Raw genomic sequence first — 13796 nt, 5'->3', positions numbered from 1 at the left:
GTTATAAACGATTGTTTCTGTTTTTTTAAGTTCCATATTTTATCTATCATGTGTTTAAGATCCCTGACCACATAACTAAAAGAAGTTTGTAACAAATTATGATCATAACATCACGAGTTGTTAAGTTGGCTCCGATTTCACGATGTCATAAGATCGATGTAATTTACGGGTCTTCTATTTTTTGTGATTTTCAATCTGTTTTCTTGTGCTTTGGAATTTTTCCATAGAGTTAAGAATAAGATTAATTACTTGGTAAAATTGATAATCTTATTAATTTTTGGTTGATCTGGAATTCAAAAACATGGTATGATTGTTTCTCCTGACGGAATATTTTTTTTAAAAAGGGGGGGGGGATGATTGAACTTGAAGACCCACACTCACACCCGACCAAGCCCATTAAGGCTTTATTAAAAGAGTACGCGTACTCCCATACTCCTTATTCTTCTGTGAGTTCACGAACGGTATTAAAAATTGAGGTTAGGGTTTCCGAACCGGTGTGATGTCTTCATAAATTGAGTTGTTAATTCACAACCTTTGGGTCTTTCTCTTTGTTACAAGGAAGTACATCAATAAGGACCAAATCAAGCAATCATCTTTAAAGGAGCTATTCAAGTAAGATCAAATCTTTTCTATTTGTATTTTTATGGCAAGAACAAAAGGAGTTAGTAAAAAACCCAAGCATAAGAAAATTTATGAAGATCCTAGGATCCGTTTTATTAACATGGATTGTAATGAGACCTTTGAAAGAATTGCAACTAGAGTAATTATTCTAGAAAAGAAATTAGAATAAGGGTATGTTAAAACAGAAGATCTTGTCTGTTTTGATGAATATGATCTAGGAAACAGTTTTAGCGGGCTTGGGAGAGGGTTTGATCTTCTTACTAGAATGTTTTATGCGAACATGTATGATGTTAATCTCGATAAGATGAGCTTTAAATCAATGATTGTGGGAGGAAAAATTGTTCTTAATCGAGATTTTATCTCAGAACACACAAATATTCCTCTTGGTAATTTTCAACTTCCAAGACCTAAAGAAGGGAAACCATCCCTTGAAACCATTTCTCTTGAGCTTTGTGGAAACAATGTTGGCTGGAAAGCTGGGAAGCTTCCTACTTCGGAGCTTAGCATGCCTTTTAGAGTTTTTGGTAAGTTGGGTATCCCCAACATTTGTCCATCCACAACTGGGGATGCAAATTGGAGTCATGATTTTGCAGAGTTAGTTTATTTCCTTAAAGCGGGAACCAAAAATATTGACATATGTAGGTTGATCATTTATCAAATGGTATCAATGACAGTATTTAAGAAAATATTAGGGTTTCCTAGTTTGATTGGACGCATCTATGAATAACTTGATATTGATCCAATTGGAAATTTCATTGGAGCTCCCACTTTAGTTCGTGAAAGTACGTTCAAACGTATGAGAACAAAAGAAAAAGGGCCTCTATTTCACCTTTTGACGGTTCTTGTGATTCAACAACCTTGAGTCTTCTTCAACGAATTTACAAGGATGTTTTCAAGATAAACTCCAAGTTAAAAGGTATGTAAAAATAATTTTGTATGATTGCTACAAAATTTCCCGATATCAAGGACGAAATAGACGAGATTCAAGCTTCTATTGGTGATTCCGACGATGAAGAACATGGATAATCCTTTTACTTTTTTTCCCTTTTGTTATCTAGAAAACTTATTTTGAAGATTATGATTACACATAGCTATTTCCAACATTCTTCATCTTGCATGTTTTTATATTTATTTATTATAATTCTAGAATTGTTGGAAGATGAACTTGCAGCATGTAATCATTATTGGTTTAATTATTGCAAAATTCTTATGAAATATTTGTGCTTTTATGTTCTCGTGAATCGAGCTAATATTTCATAAATGCTCAGAAGTTAAATCTATTATGTTTTTATAAATGAAAAACACAAACTCTTTGAGATTTTTCTCGCAGTATTGATCTTTTTGTGATCACACTTTTGTCTTTTGCTGCTTGACACACTCCTTAAGATTCTCTTATGTTGATTAAAATCGAGTAAAATTATCTCGTTGTTCGTAACTGGCCTTGGGATTAGTTTATGTCGATACTATGGATACAAATCCTTGTGATTTGTTAATGTCCAAAATCCTTCTTTTTCACGAAAGTGCGCTCATGTTGTTCTCTCGAGAATGACATTTTATGGGGGGAGAGATCTTAAATGAATTTGTGCTTAATTGCTATATATTTCTGGGGAGTGTAGCTGTGGAATTATAAAGGGGATGCTTGTATCTTTTTAATCTCCTAGGATGAGCGCTAAGTGATTATTACTATGTGATATCATCTAAATAAGTTGATATGGGGAGTTTCATTTTAACTATGTTATTATGTAGTATCTCCATCTTCCTTAAAACTTGAGATATCTTTTGGTTGTGGTCATTATGATCCCGCGATTTTCGTACCTTTGTTAATTTTATTGACAAAAAGGGGGAGAATTATTTAGTAGTTTCATACTACATACATATTATTTACAGATCATTATGTAAGGGGGAGTGGATCATTTAAGCAGTAGGTTTACCTATTAAACAAAAGATGTAAGTATTGATTAAGGGGGAGAAACATATCACCGAAGTATTACTTTAAAGTTGAAATACAATTGAACTTTGGAGAGAAGATAATAATACTATGTTTCTGCATAACAACGATTGAGAATATTTGTTTTCAAAAAGTTGTTATCGCTATGGAATCGATTCTTCAACAACAACGGTACTGAGTTGAACACGTTTGGGATTATTGCAACTTGAAATAACGAAGAGTTCAAGGAAAGTTGGATAAACCAAGGAAATCAAGAAGAAATGATGGATCGAGGAGTTTTTCGAAAACTTTATTTTTGTTATCCATATGTATTAAATAGTTTTGTCACTAAAATTGAAAAAGAGGGAGATTGTTAGAGTGTTGTTCGGTCGAACTCACAAGTGTTGCTATATCAATATTGTTGTCAAATTTAGTTGTCAAAATTATATCTTGATTTATAGTCTAGAATTAGTTAAGTCTCGGTCTAGGATAGTGGAATTGAGAAACGAACCAATTATCGTTTGTGTTCTACAGTTTGAAGGCGAACATCAACCAAAACTTTTGGAGAACTTCATCAACAAAAGGTAAGTGAAGACTGAACCACCTATGTCTCAAGTTATATTCACCTTTCTATCCTTGAGACGATTGTTGCATAACTAATTAGACTAGCTTGCATAGACAAGAATTTCGAGTCGAGAACTAATTATTTAGTTTACGAATTTCTCGAAATATAATGACTAAGATTAATGAACATTTGTTCATACTTGATCAAATTCGGTGGAGAACAATTTATTATTCGAAACCAAATCATGATTCAAGTTTATCATTCGAAATAACATGGAGCAGTGATATGTGTCACTGATGTTATTCGGGAATGTTTCGAATTGATTTAGAAAAATATAGAACTACTATATTTTGAATACAAGACAGTGCTATCAGTCTTACAAACTGAGAAAACTGTTATATGACTAAAGCTGTATTACATGTATTCGTACATGTATCGGAGTAGTTGTATACCGACTTTCAAATTTGTCTGATTTACATATTCGTATGTACATCATGGGAAAATCTGTTTGTTTCGTGATCCGGATAGGAATGTATATTTGTATATGATAGACACATTTTTGTGTCCGATTTGTCTCGATTCTATATATTGTTAAGGCTCATTTTCGTACTTATTATGGTGTTTTATTTATTTGTAGGTATTTTTGGCTAATAAACATCTTTGGAAAAAATTGGCTCAAAAAGTTGTCGGAAAGCACCCGGAGGACATTTGCTATTCGGACTCTCACTTTGGATAAGGGGTAACCTAATTACTAAGGGGCATCCCATTTCCAGGCAGTTGTTAATCGCACCCCTACTCTGGATAAGGGGCAACCATCTTCAACATTAAAAAGGTTTTGGCGAAAAAAATGGTAAAGAGCAGTTTTGGCAATCGTGATTTGAGGAGTTTGAGGTCGATTAAACCTCTGATTTTCATAGGATAGACTCCTTATGGGTCTAGGAATCTGATATGGGTGTTTAAATCGATTAGATGGGCTCAATCGACGGATTTTTCTCACAACAAGAAAATATGGAAAGTCACGTGTGTGACCTGTTTTAGGGAATTTTAGAGAGATTAAACGCTGTAAACCTTCCCAAAGATTTGTATCTATCTAAGGAAGAGTTTAGAATAAAAAGGAAAGCTCAGAAACGCGTAGAAATCCTAAAACAAGAAATTGCCGCAACTTGGCCGTGAAGAGAAGGAAAGAGATTTTGGAAGATTTGGGAGAGATTTAATCGGTATTTTTGATATAAATAGATGTCTTGGGTCATATAAGAGGTGTCGAGAGTTTGGGAACCTAAGGAGAGCCAGAGAAGAAGAAATCAGAGCTTTACCAAACTCTGTTTCTGCTGCTGCTGCTGCTGCTGAAGAAGAAGAAACGAAGAACATTGACTCGGTAAACAGTCGCAGAACAGTGTCGTTGTTTAACAGCTGAAGAACATTAAGCTGTTCAGGGCAGTCTTATTTAGGGTCTTAAAATCAGCGACAAAGCAACAGTTTTTCTGTAACAGTTCCATTGTAACAGCTGTTTTGCAACACCAATACACTGTTGCAAACAGTCTGTGTTATTACTTTTCACTCTTTTAATCATCTTTTGAGCAACAAACACATATTTTGAGATCATGATTAATATGAGGAGCTAAACCCCATTGCTGAGGCGATAGAGGAAGCTATTTTTCCAACAAAAAGTGGTATATTCTATTTTATCTTTTTATTTGCAATAATTATATGATTATTTTGCCTTGAACTATTATTGAATATGATTTTTATTTGAGTGATTGTGATCTATTTTGATGGAGTATGCTTAGTTTTAAGACTTTTGATGCTTCATACTTGGTATTTACAATTATTACTTTTGAAAATCTACTTGTTGCAATATTTTAGAATCAAATTAAACAAGAAAATTGCATAAATATAAGTATTGGTTTAATCACTTTGAACTTGGAAAATAGTGGAATCTTAGCCTCAGTGTTTCTTTTAGTATTGATATCATCTTTGATTGAGTTTGCTATAATTTTTAGTGAGTTTTCTATTTTAATATTAGAATTTAAGTCTAATTAATATCCTTCACAAGTCTGAGAATCGAACCACTTTTACCACTATCTACAAATCACATCAATTTTTGGCGCCGCCGACGCGGACTTGTTTTTAGGGTTTTAGTTTATTTTTTTTTTTTGTCCTTTTTTATGTTTTTGGGTATTTATCTTGTGTCTACAGGTTCTGGATCATAAAGAAAATTGAGCCAAGGAGTTTGGTGATTTCATAAAGACTTGGAGCTAAAGATTAAAGCAAAAAGAAAAAGAAGACAATTTTAGTTTAGGGTTTGTTTATTTTATTTAAAAAAAAAACTGTATTAGGGTTTATTATTTTTGTAATTTTTTTTTTGGACTTTGGGTATTTTTTTTATTACCCTACGGAAGGGTACTTTAAATATAAACTGTTTGCAGAGAAGGAGGACAATTACGATATTGTCTCTGCACCTTGGGTTCGTACACTAGACATCGGAGTCAGTGGCCCGAGTCGACTACAACCGATTCATCCCCCGTCTGGAACGGGAGGTAAGATTCTAAACACTCGCGAATCCCCTGTCAGCGAGTTACTGGACTCCTTCGTATGCATATATGTTGAGGACTGAATACGGACATTTATTTTTCTAGTAAAGGGCAAGGCCTGGCCATACAAGATAAGGGTTCGGATTTCATCACCGTTCTCTTCTTGCCCGCTTTAGGAACACGTAACCTACGCGAACCTAAGCCTAAAATTTTGACTAGAACGAGACCGATAGGGTAACGAGCTTAACAGGAAAGTCATTCGAAAAATATTGGTTACTCTTTTAAGCATACTTCGAAGTTCTTGACGGTTTCTGTAAGTTGAATGCGTGACTGCGCCGCCTTGTAATACCGGTGAGGCCTTGGGTATCAAAGCTCCACCGAGCTTCCCTCGCCTCTATTCAACTTACGTTAACTCGGATTGATTCCAGAGGGGTTTGCTTAAATTGTAACGAATTCCCGTTCGAAGGATTAGAAGCTGGTCTAGAAACAATCTAAGTGGAGCCATCATGCTTTTTGTTTGCTAGAAATCAATAGGTTTGATTTGGTTGAGTCGGCCTTGATCTGTGTTTGCTTACCCTTCCAATTTAGAAAATTCTATTGTATGCCTGAACGTAAAAGAGACGCACTAGGTAGATTTGTTAAAGAAAACCTAGTAGTTCGAAGCGTCTCGATTACCTTAATCTAGAAAGTCCGGCTTTTGAAGAGTCTGTTTTTGAACGTTCTTTGACTGAGGAGAGAATCCTGTTGCTCCGATAGCGCCAGAAATGGCAACTTTGAAAGCTTTGTTGAATCCAACTAGGACTACCCGTCCTTCGTGTATTAAGTTAGCTGAAACGGAGGCACCCTATGAACTGAAACCTGGGACCTTACAGATGCTCCCAATCTTTTTAGGGAAAGAAAATGAAAACCCTTATTACCATGTTAGGGATTTTGAGGAAATTTGTAGTACTCTAAGAATTAGAGGCTTAGATGATGATGCTTTGAAACTTAGGTTATTCCCATTTTCCCTGAAAGATAAGGCCAAGTCGTGGCTGTATAGTTTGGACTCCGAGTCAATTGAGACATATGAACAACTTACATCTGCCTTTTTCAATAAGTTTTTCCCTAGGCACAAAACATCGTCTATTAGGACGCAAATATGCACATTTTCACAACAAGAGGGAGAATCTTTATATAGGTATTTGGAAAGGTTCAATGATTTATTATCCCAGTGTCCTCATCATGGTTTAGAAAAGGTTAGGCTAGTTCAGATCCTTTATGAGGGTTTAGATTATTCCACAACGACCATGGTTGAGTCTCTATGCACTGGTGGATTTGAAAACCAAACTGTTGATGCGGCGATGGAATTTTTTAATGAAATCGCCGAAAAAACCCAGCAATGGGAAAATAGTAGGGCACCCCAGAAAACAATTCTTTTAAGTAGAGGAAACGTTAATAGGGTAGAAGGAGGCTATGAATCAGATGCCAAAATTGTGCTATAGCAAAAAGGTTAGAAGCCTTAGAAGTGGGCCAGACTAGTGGTAGAGTGGAGCCTTTTTGGGAAGGCCAGAATATTGAAGAGCAGGCCAATGCTCTTTATAATAACACTAGATTTGATAACCGTCAAAAGATTGACCCATATTCAGAAACCTATAATCCTGGTTGGAGAAACCATCCGAACCTTTCGTGGTCTAAGGGCCAAAGTCAAGGTCAGTTTAGTAATTCTAATGCTCCCCCAGGTTTTGGCTATACTAAGAATCCTTCAGGACTAGCTCAGTTTCAGAATCAGTCAGATAAGAAAATCCTAAGTTTAGAGGAATCTCTCGCCTTGTTAACTCAGCAAACTGCAAAATTCCAGTTATCCGTAGAACAAGTCTACAAGCTAGTAACAGGATAGGACAAGAAAATAGTCAGGCTATTTCCGAGTTAAAAACCCAGGTTGGTCTGATAAGTGATTCTTTGAGAGAAAAAGGTAAGTTTCCTAGTCAAACACAACCCAACCCTAGAGGAGTTCATGAATTAGGTGCAAAACCATCGAATCAATTGAATGCTGTTAGAACCCTTAGAAGTGGTAGAGTTGTAGACAATAAGGTAACCATGCCCGATAGTGAACATACTGTAGTTCACCCCTCAGGATCTCACCTCTCAGGACCAGTAGCTGAAGAGACTGATAAAGTTTCTGATGATGTGAATTCGGTTCCTGAAAGGTCTGATTTTAGGCCTAGAGCCCCATTTCCTCAGCTATTAGTACCAACAAAGAAGGAATCGAACTTTAATGACATAGTGGAGGTTTTTAAGCAAGTTACCATAAACCTTCCCTTATTAGATGCAATTAGGCAAATTCCTGCTTATGCCAAGTTCCTTAAGGATATGTGTACGCGAAAGCGAAAACTTAGCGTCCATAAGAAAGCCTTTTTAGCTAGTCACGTAAGTTCAATCATTCAGAACACCACAACTCCAAAGTACAAAGACCCAGGTTCTCCTACCATTGCTTGCACAATAGGTAACTTCCGGGTAGAAAAAGCTTTACTTGACTTAGGAGCCAGTGTGAACTTACTGCCATTCCATGTATACTTACAGCTAGGACTTGGTGAAATGAAACCTACTCAGATGACACTGCAGTTAGCTGATAGGTCTGTTAAAATCCCTCGAGGTGTTATCGAGGATGTTCTTATTGAGGTCGACAAGTTTATTTATCCAGTGGATTTCGTGGTCCTAGATACCCAACCTGTCCCTGACCCAGAGAACCAGATACCTGTGATTTTAGGTCGCCCATTTTTAGCTACGTCTAATGCGATCATTAACTGTCGAAATGGTGTGATGAGTTTATCTTTTGGTAATATGACTATGGAGATGAACATTTTTAATGTCAGTAAGCAACCTCATGAGCTAGATGACACATGTGTTGAGGAGGTGAACATGATAGAAGCCTTAGTTCAGGAGTCATTACCAAACATCTTGTCTGAAGACCCATTAGAAAGTTGTCTATCCCATTTTGGTTTAGATTTTGACGACGATAGCACTATTGAACAGGTGAATGCTCTATTAGATTCTACCCCTGTGTTAGACACTGATAGATGGAAAGCTAGGTTCGAACCGTTACCAGTTTCTGAGACTACCCTAATTCCTTCTTGAAGAGCCCCCAAAGTTGGACCTTAAACCACTACCCGATACTCTAAAGTATGTGTTTTTAGGCCCATCTGAGACTTTACCTGTGATTGTAGCTTCCAATTTGGATAGTGATCAGGAAAGTAGGCTAGTAAATGTACTTCAAGACAATAAGGAAGCTTTAGGGTGGACTATAGCAGACATTAAGGGTATAAGTCCTACTGTGTGTATGCATCAGATTCATTTAGAGGAAGACTCCAAACCTTCTAGGGAGATGCAACGTCGACTGAACCCTAACATGAAAGAGGTAGTTCGAAAAGAGGTGCTTAAGTTGTTAGATGCGGGTATTATTTACCCAATTTCAGACAGTAAGTGGGTCAGCCCTGTTCAGGTTGTCCCCAAGAAATCAGGTATCACTGTAGTCCAGAATGATAATAATGAATTAATCCCAACCCGAGTGACCACGGGATGGCGTGTGTGTATTGACTATAGGAAATTGAACAAGGTCACAAGGAAGGATCACTTTCCCCTTCCTTTTATCGACCAAATGCTAGAGCGATTAGCTGGACATAGTCACTATTGCTTCTTAGATGGCTACTCCGGTTATAATCAGATCGTTATTGCCCCAGAAGACCAAGAGAAAACCACTTTTACCTGTCCCTTTGGTACCTTTGCGTATAGACGCATGCCTTTCGGGCTATGTAATGCCCCTGCAACTTTTCAGCGTTGTATGATGAGCATATTTTCTGATATGGTAGAACGGTTCTTAGAGGTCTTTATGGATGATTTTTCAGTGTTTGGTTCATCTTTCGATGAGTGCTTGCATCATTTGACATTAGTGTTGACTAGGTGTAAGGAAAAAAATTTAGTGCTTAATTGGGAAAAATGCCATTTCATGGTTAAATCAGGAATTGTATTAGGGCACATCGTCTCTTCAAAGGGTATAGAGGTAGACAAAGCCAAAGTTGACCTTATTAAGACTTTACAGGTCCCAAAAACCGTAAAAGATATTAGGTCATTCCTAGGGCATGCAGGTTTTTACCGTCGATTCATTAAGGATTTTAACTTGATTTCTAGACCTCTTTGCAATTTGCTTGCAAAATATGTTAAGTTTGTCTTTGATGATGCTTGTTTAGAGGCTTTTGAGAAGATTAAAACTTTACTCACTACTGCCCCGATAGTCCAGGCACCTAACTTGAACTTACCCTTTGAGATTATGTGTGATTCTTCAGATTATGCTATAGGCGTCGTTTTAGGATAACGAGAAAACAAATTACTTCATGTGATTTATTATGCTAGAAAAACTCTGAATGATGCCCAAATGAACTACACAACTACCGAGAAGGAACTTTTAGCCATCGTGTTTGCCTTGGATAAGTTTAGGTCTTACCTATTAGGTTCTAAGATCATAATCTATACATATCATGCTGCTTTGAAATACCTTTTATCTAAGAAGGATACCAAACATAGATTGATTAGATGGATCCTATTGTTACAGGAATTTTCCCCAGACATTAGAGACAAAAAGGGTGCAGAAAATGTAGTAGCAGATCACTTGTCTAGGCTAGTTGTTAGTTCCTCTAGTGATTCCCTTCCTATAAGGGATAACTTTCCTGATGAACAATTGTTCCCTGTTTCCCAATCACCTTGGTATGCAAATATAGTGAATTATCTTGTTACTGGTCGAACCCCTCAACATTGGGGTAAGCAAGATCGTTCTAGGTTTTTAGCCGAGGTTAAACATTTCTTTTGGGACGATCCTTATCTGTTTAAGTATTGTCCAAACCAGATTATTAGGAGATGTGTATCTGAGAGTGACCAGTCTAGTATTATCTCCTTTTGTCATGAACATGCATGTGGGGGTCATTTTAGTGCTAAAAATACTGCTGCTAAGATTTTGCAGTGTGGATTTTACTGTCCTTCGTTGTTTAAAGATTCTCATAGTCATTGTGTTTCTTTTGAGCGTTGCCAGAAGTTAGGAACCATTTCCCGTAGAAATATGATGCCTTTGGACCCTATTTTAGTGATTGAGGTCTTTGATGTGTGGGGCATTGATTTTATGGGTCCATTTCCTATTTCGTTTGGTTATCTTTACATACTTGTCGTTGTAGACTATGTGTCTAAGTGGGTTGAGGCGGTTTCGTGTAGAACGAATGACCACAAGGTCGTAGTCCAGTTTTTGAAAGAGAATATACTTACACGTTTTGGTACGCCGCGAGCTATAATTAGTGATGGAGGTTCACACTTTTGTAATAGACCGTTTTCTCTTTTAATGAAACAATACGGTATTACCCATAAAGTAGCAACCCCATATCACCCTCAGACTAATGGTCAGGTAGATGTTTCCAATAGGGAAATTAAACGTATCCTAGAGAAAACAGTTAATCCAAATAGGAAAGACTGGTCGTCGAGGCTTACTGATGCCTTATGGGCTTACCGTACTGTGTTTAAGACACCCATTGGAATGTCACCTTATCGTTTAGTGTTTGGCAAGGCATGTCACCTGCCTGTTGAGTTAGACCATCGAGCCTATTGGGCTATTGAGAACTTAAACTTTTCACTTGACAAGGCAGGAGCTCAAAGAAAGCTCCAGCTCAATGAGTTGGACGAGATTCGTAGATATGCATACGATAGTGCTAAAGAGTATAAGAACAAAATGAAACTTGTGCATGATATGAATATTTTACGAAAGTCATTTTCTCCAGGTCAAAAAGTTCTTCTGTATGACACTCGTTTGCATCTGTTCCCCGGGAAGTTGCGCTCTCGGTGGACCGGTCCTTTTATGGTCCGTACTGTTTTTCCTCATGACGCTGTTGAGATTGAGACACCAGATGGTAGTAGTTCTTCAAAGGTTAACGGTCAGCGATTAAAGCCCTTTTTAGAGCCTTTTCCTATAGGTGATGTTGAGGAGGTCCCTCTGGAGGACCCTGTTTACCTTGATTGACCATCGAGGCGATTTTGTATGTTGTATAATATTTTTGTAGGTTTTTGGTTACACTTCACCCAGTTACTATCTTTCCGACTTCTCTCTTTACTATTTCCTCATGTTACTTATATTTTTGGTACTGTTCTTTGATTAGAAACATTGAGGACAATGTTAGATTTAAGTTTGGGGGTGGGGTAGAACTTTTTGTTACCTTTTCGTTGCAATAATTAAACGCCAGAGCCTAGAAATTTATCCCTATTAAGGATGGCACTAACCAATCTAAGTGGATGGAAGCATTTTGGTTGTAGGAGTTGAGGAACCAATCTGACTAGATGGCAACATCTAAAGAGTCTATTCATAAAAGCACATAGCTCAGGTGTTAGAAATAACATGATAGTTTCGCCATATCTCGTTGAGTCATTTTCACTTCTGTTTTTATTTTGTTTTGTTTTTAAACTATGTTTCTCTAAGTGATTAGGTGGGGCTCACGATTCAAGTTGTTACCAATGTTAGGGTGAATTAGAGTGATTGAGATACCAAAAAAAAATGTAGAAAAAAAAAGAGTTAAAAAAAGAAGAAGAAGAGACCAGACCATCAGACCAACTGGAATAAATTCAATAAAGTCGACCACTAGAACCCTTGTATATGCCAGTTGTGTTGACCTAGAGTTAGGACTATCAATCACTGGTTCCCTTGTATATGCCAGTGTGTTGATATTAGTCAGACTAGTATCTCAATCCATTAGGATAGGTTCATTTTGGCGGAGACCTTCAGACAGATATGAGAAACATCGTTCACCTAGTAAACATCAAAGCCATCTATGTTTTTATATATCCATCTTCTTGATCTATCCATGTGATTAGTTTTGACTCCGGATATTGATGTCCATAGTGCGACTATCTGAGTAGAGCTCTGTCACTTCATATGAATTTTAGTATGCTTGAGTGCAAACTCGTGTACAAAAATTGGAATTTCGCATCAAGGTACTTCCTCCTGTAGTCAATAAGTATGCCAACCAAGGAGATTCTTTAGTGCCTTCCAAGGTTCTGTGTAGATAGCTAGAGTCTGGAGTAAAAAGGTTTTGTGTGTATACCTTTGGTAAGCCCTCCGGAGACAACACTCCTCCACTAGGGACACCTAGGGATTTAAAGGCTTATTGCATACGCTAAATGCAATCGACTATGCCTGCGACAGTGAGTTAGGATTTTATTTCTATTTTATTTTTGCTCGATGACTAGCAAATAATAGGTTTGGGGGTATTTGATAGACACATTTTTATGTCCGATTTGTCTCGATTATATATATTGTTAGGGCTCATTTTCGTACTTATTATGGTGTTTTATTTATTTGTAGGCATTTTTGGCTAATAAACATTTTTGGAAAAAATTGGCTCGAAAAGTTGTCGGAAAGCACCCGGAGGACATTTGCTATTCGAACTCTCACTTTGGATAAGGGGTAACCTAATTACTAAGGGGAATCCCATTTCCAGGCAGTTGCTAATCGCACCCCTACTCTGGATAAGGGGCAACCATCTTCAACATTAAAAAAAAAAAGGATTTTGGCGGGAAAAAAAATGCAGTTAAAGAGCAGTTTTGGCAATCGTGATTTGAAGGAGTTTGAGGTCGATTAAACCTCTGATTTTCATAGGATATACTCCTTATGGGTCAAGGAATCTGATATGGGTGTTTAAATCGATTAGAATGGACTCAAACGACGGATTTTTCCCACAACAAGAAAATATGGAAAGTCACGTGTGTGACCTGTTTTAGGGAATTTTAGAGTGATTAAAATGCTGTAAACCTTCCCAAAAATTTGTATCTATCTAAGGAAGAGTTTAGAATAAAAAGGAAAGCTCAGAAACGCGTAGAAATCCTAAAACAAGAAATTGTCGCAACTTGGCCGTGAAGAGAAGGAAAGAGATTTTGGAAGATTTGGGAGAGATTTAATCGGTATTTTTGATATAAATAGATGTATTGGGTCATATAGAAGAGGTGTCGAGAGTTTGGGAACCTAAGGAGAGATAGAGAAGAAGAAATCAGAGCTTTACCAAACTCTGTTTCTGCTGCTGCTGCTGTTGAAGAAGAAGAACACGAAGAACATTAACCCTCGGTGGAAAGTCGTAGAAAAGTGTCGTTGTTT

At 37.1% G+C, this 13796-nt stretch overlaps 1 pseudogene; it reads right to left on the bottom strand.

The window, feature by feature from the left end:
- Positions 1 to 6772: 6772 nt before the first annotated feature.
- LOC113325521 lies at positions 6773 to 6872 on the bottom strand (annotated as a pseudogene).
- Between the last annotated feature and the right edge of the window lie 6924 nt (positions 6873 to 13796).

The sequence above is a fragment of the Papaver somniferum genome, chromosome 11 (assembly GCF_003573695.1).
Source record: "Papaver somniferum cultivar HN1 chromosome 11, ASM357369v1, whole genome shotgun sequence".
In the NCBI taxonomy this organism is placed as follows: Eukaryota; Viridiplantae; Streptophyta; class Magnoliopsida; order Ranunculales; family Papaveraceae; genus Papaver; species Papaver somniferum.
Note: the sequence above shows the minus strand (reverse complement) of the source record. Positions and strands in the feature narration are given on the sequence as shown.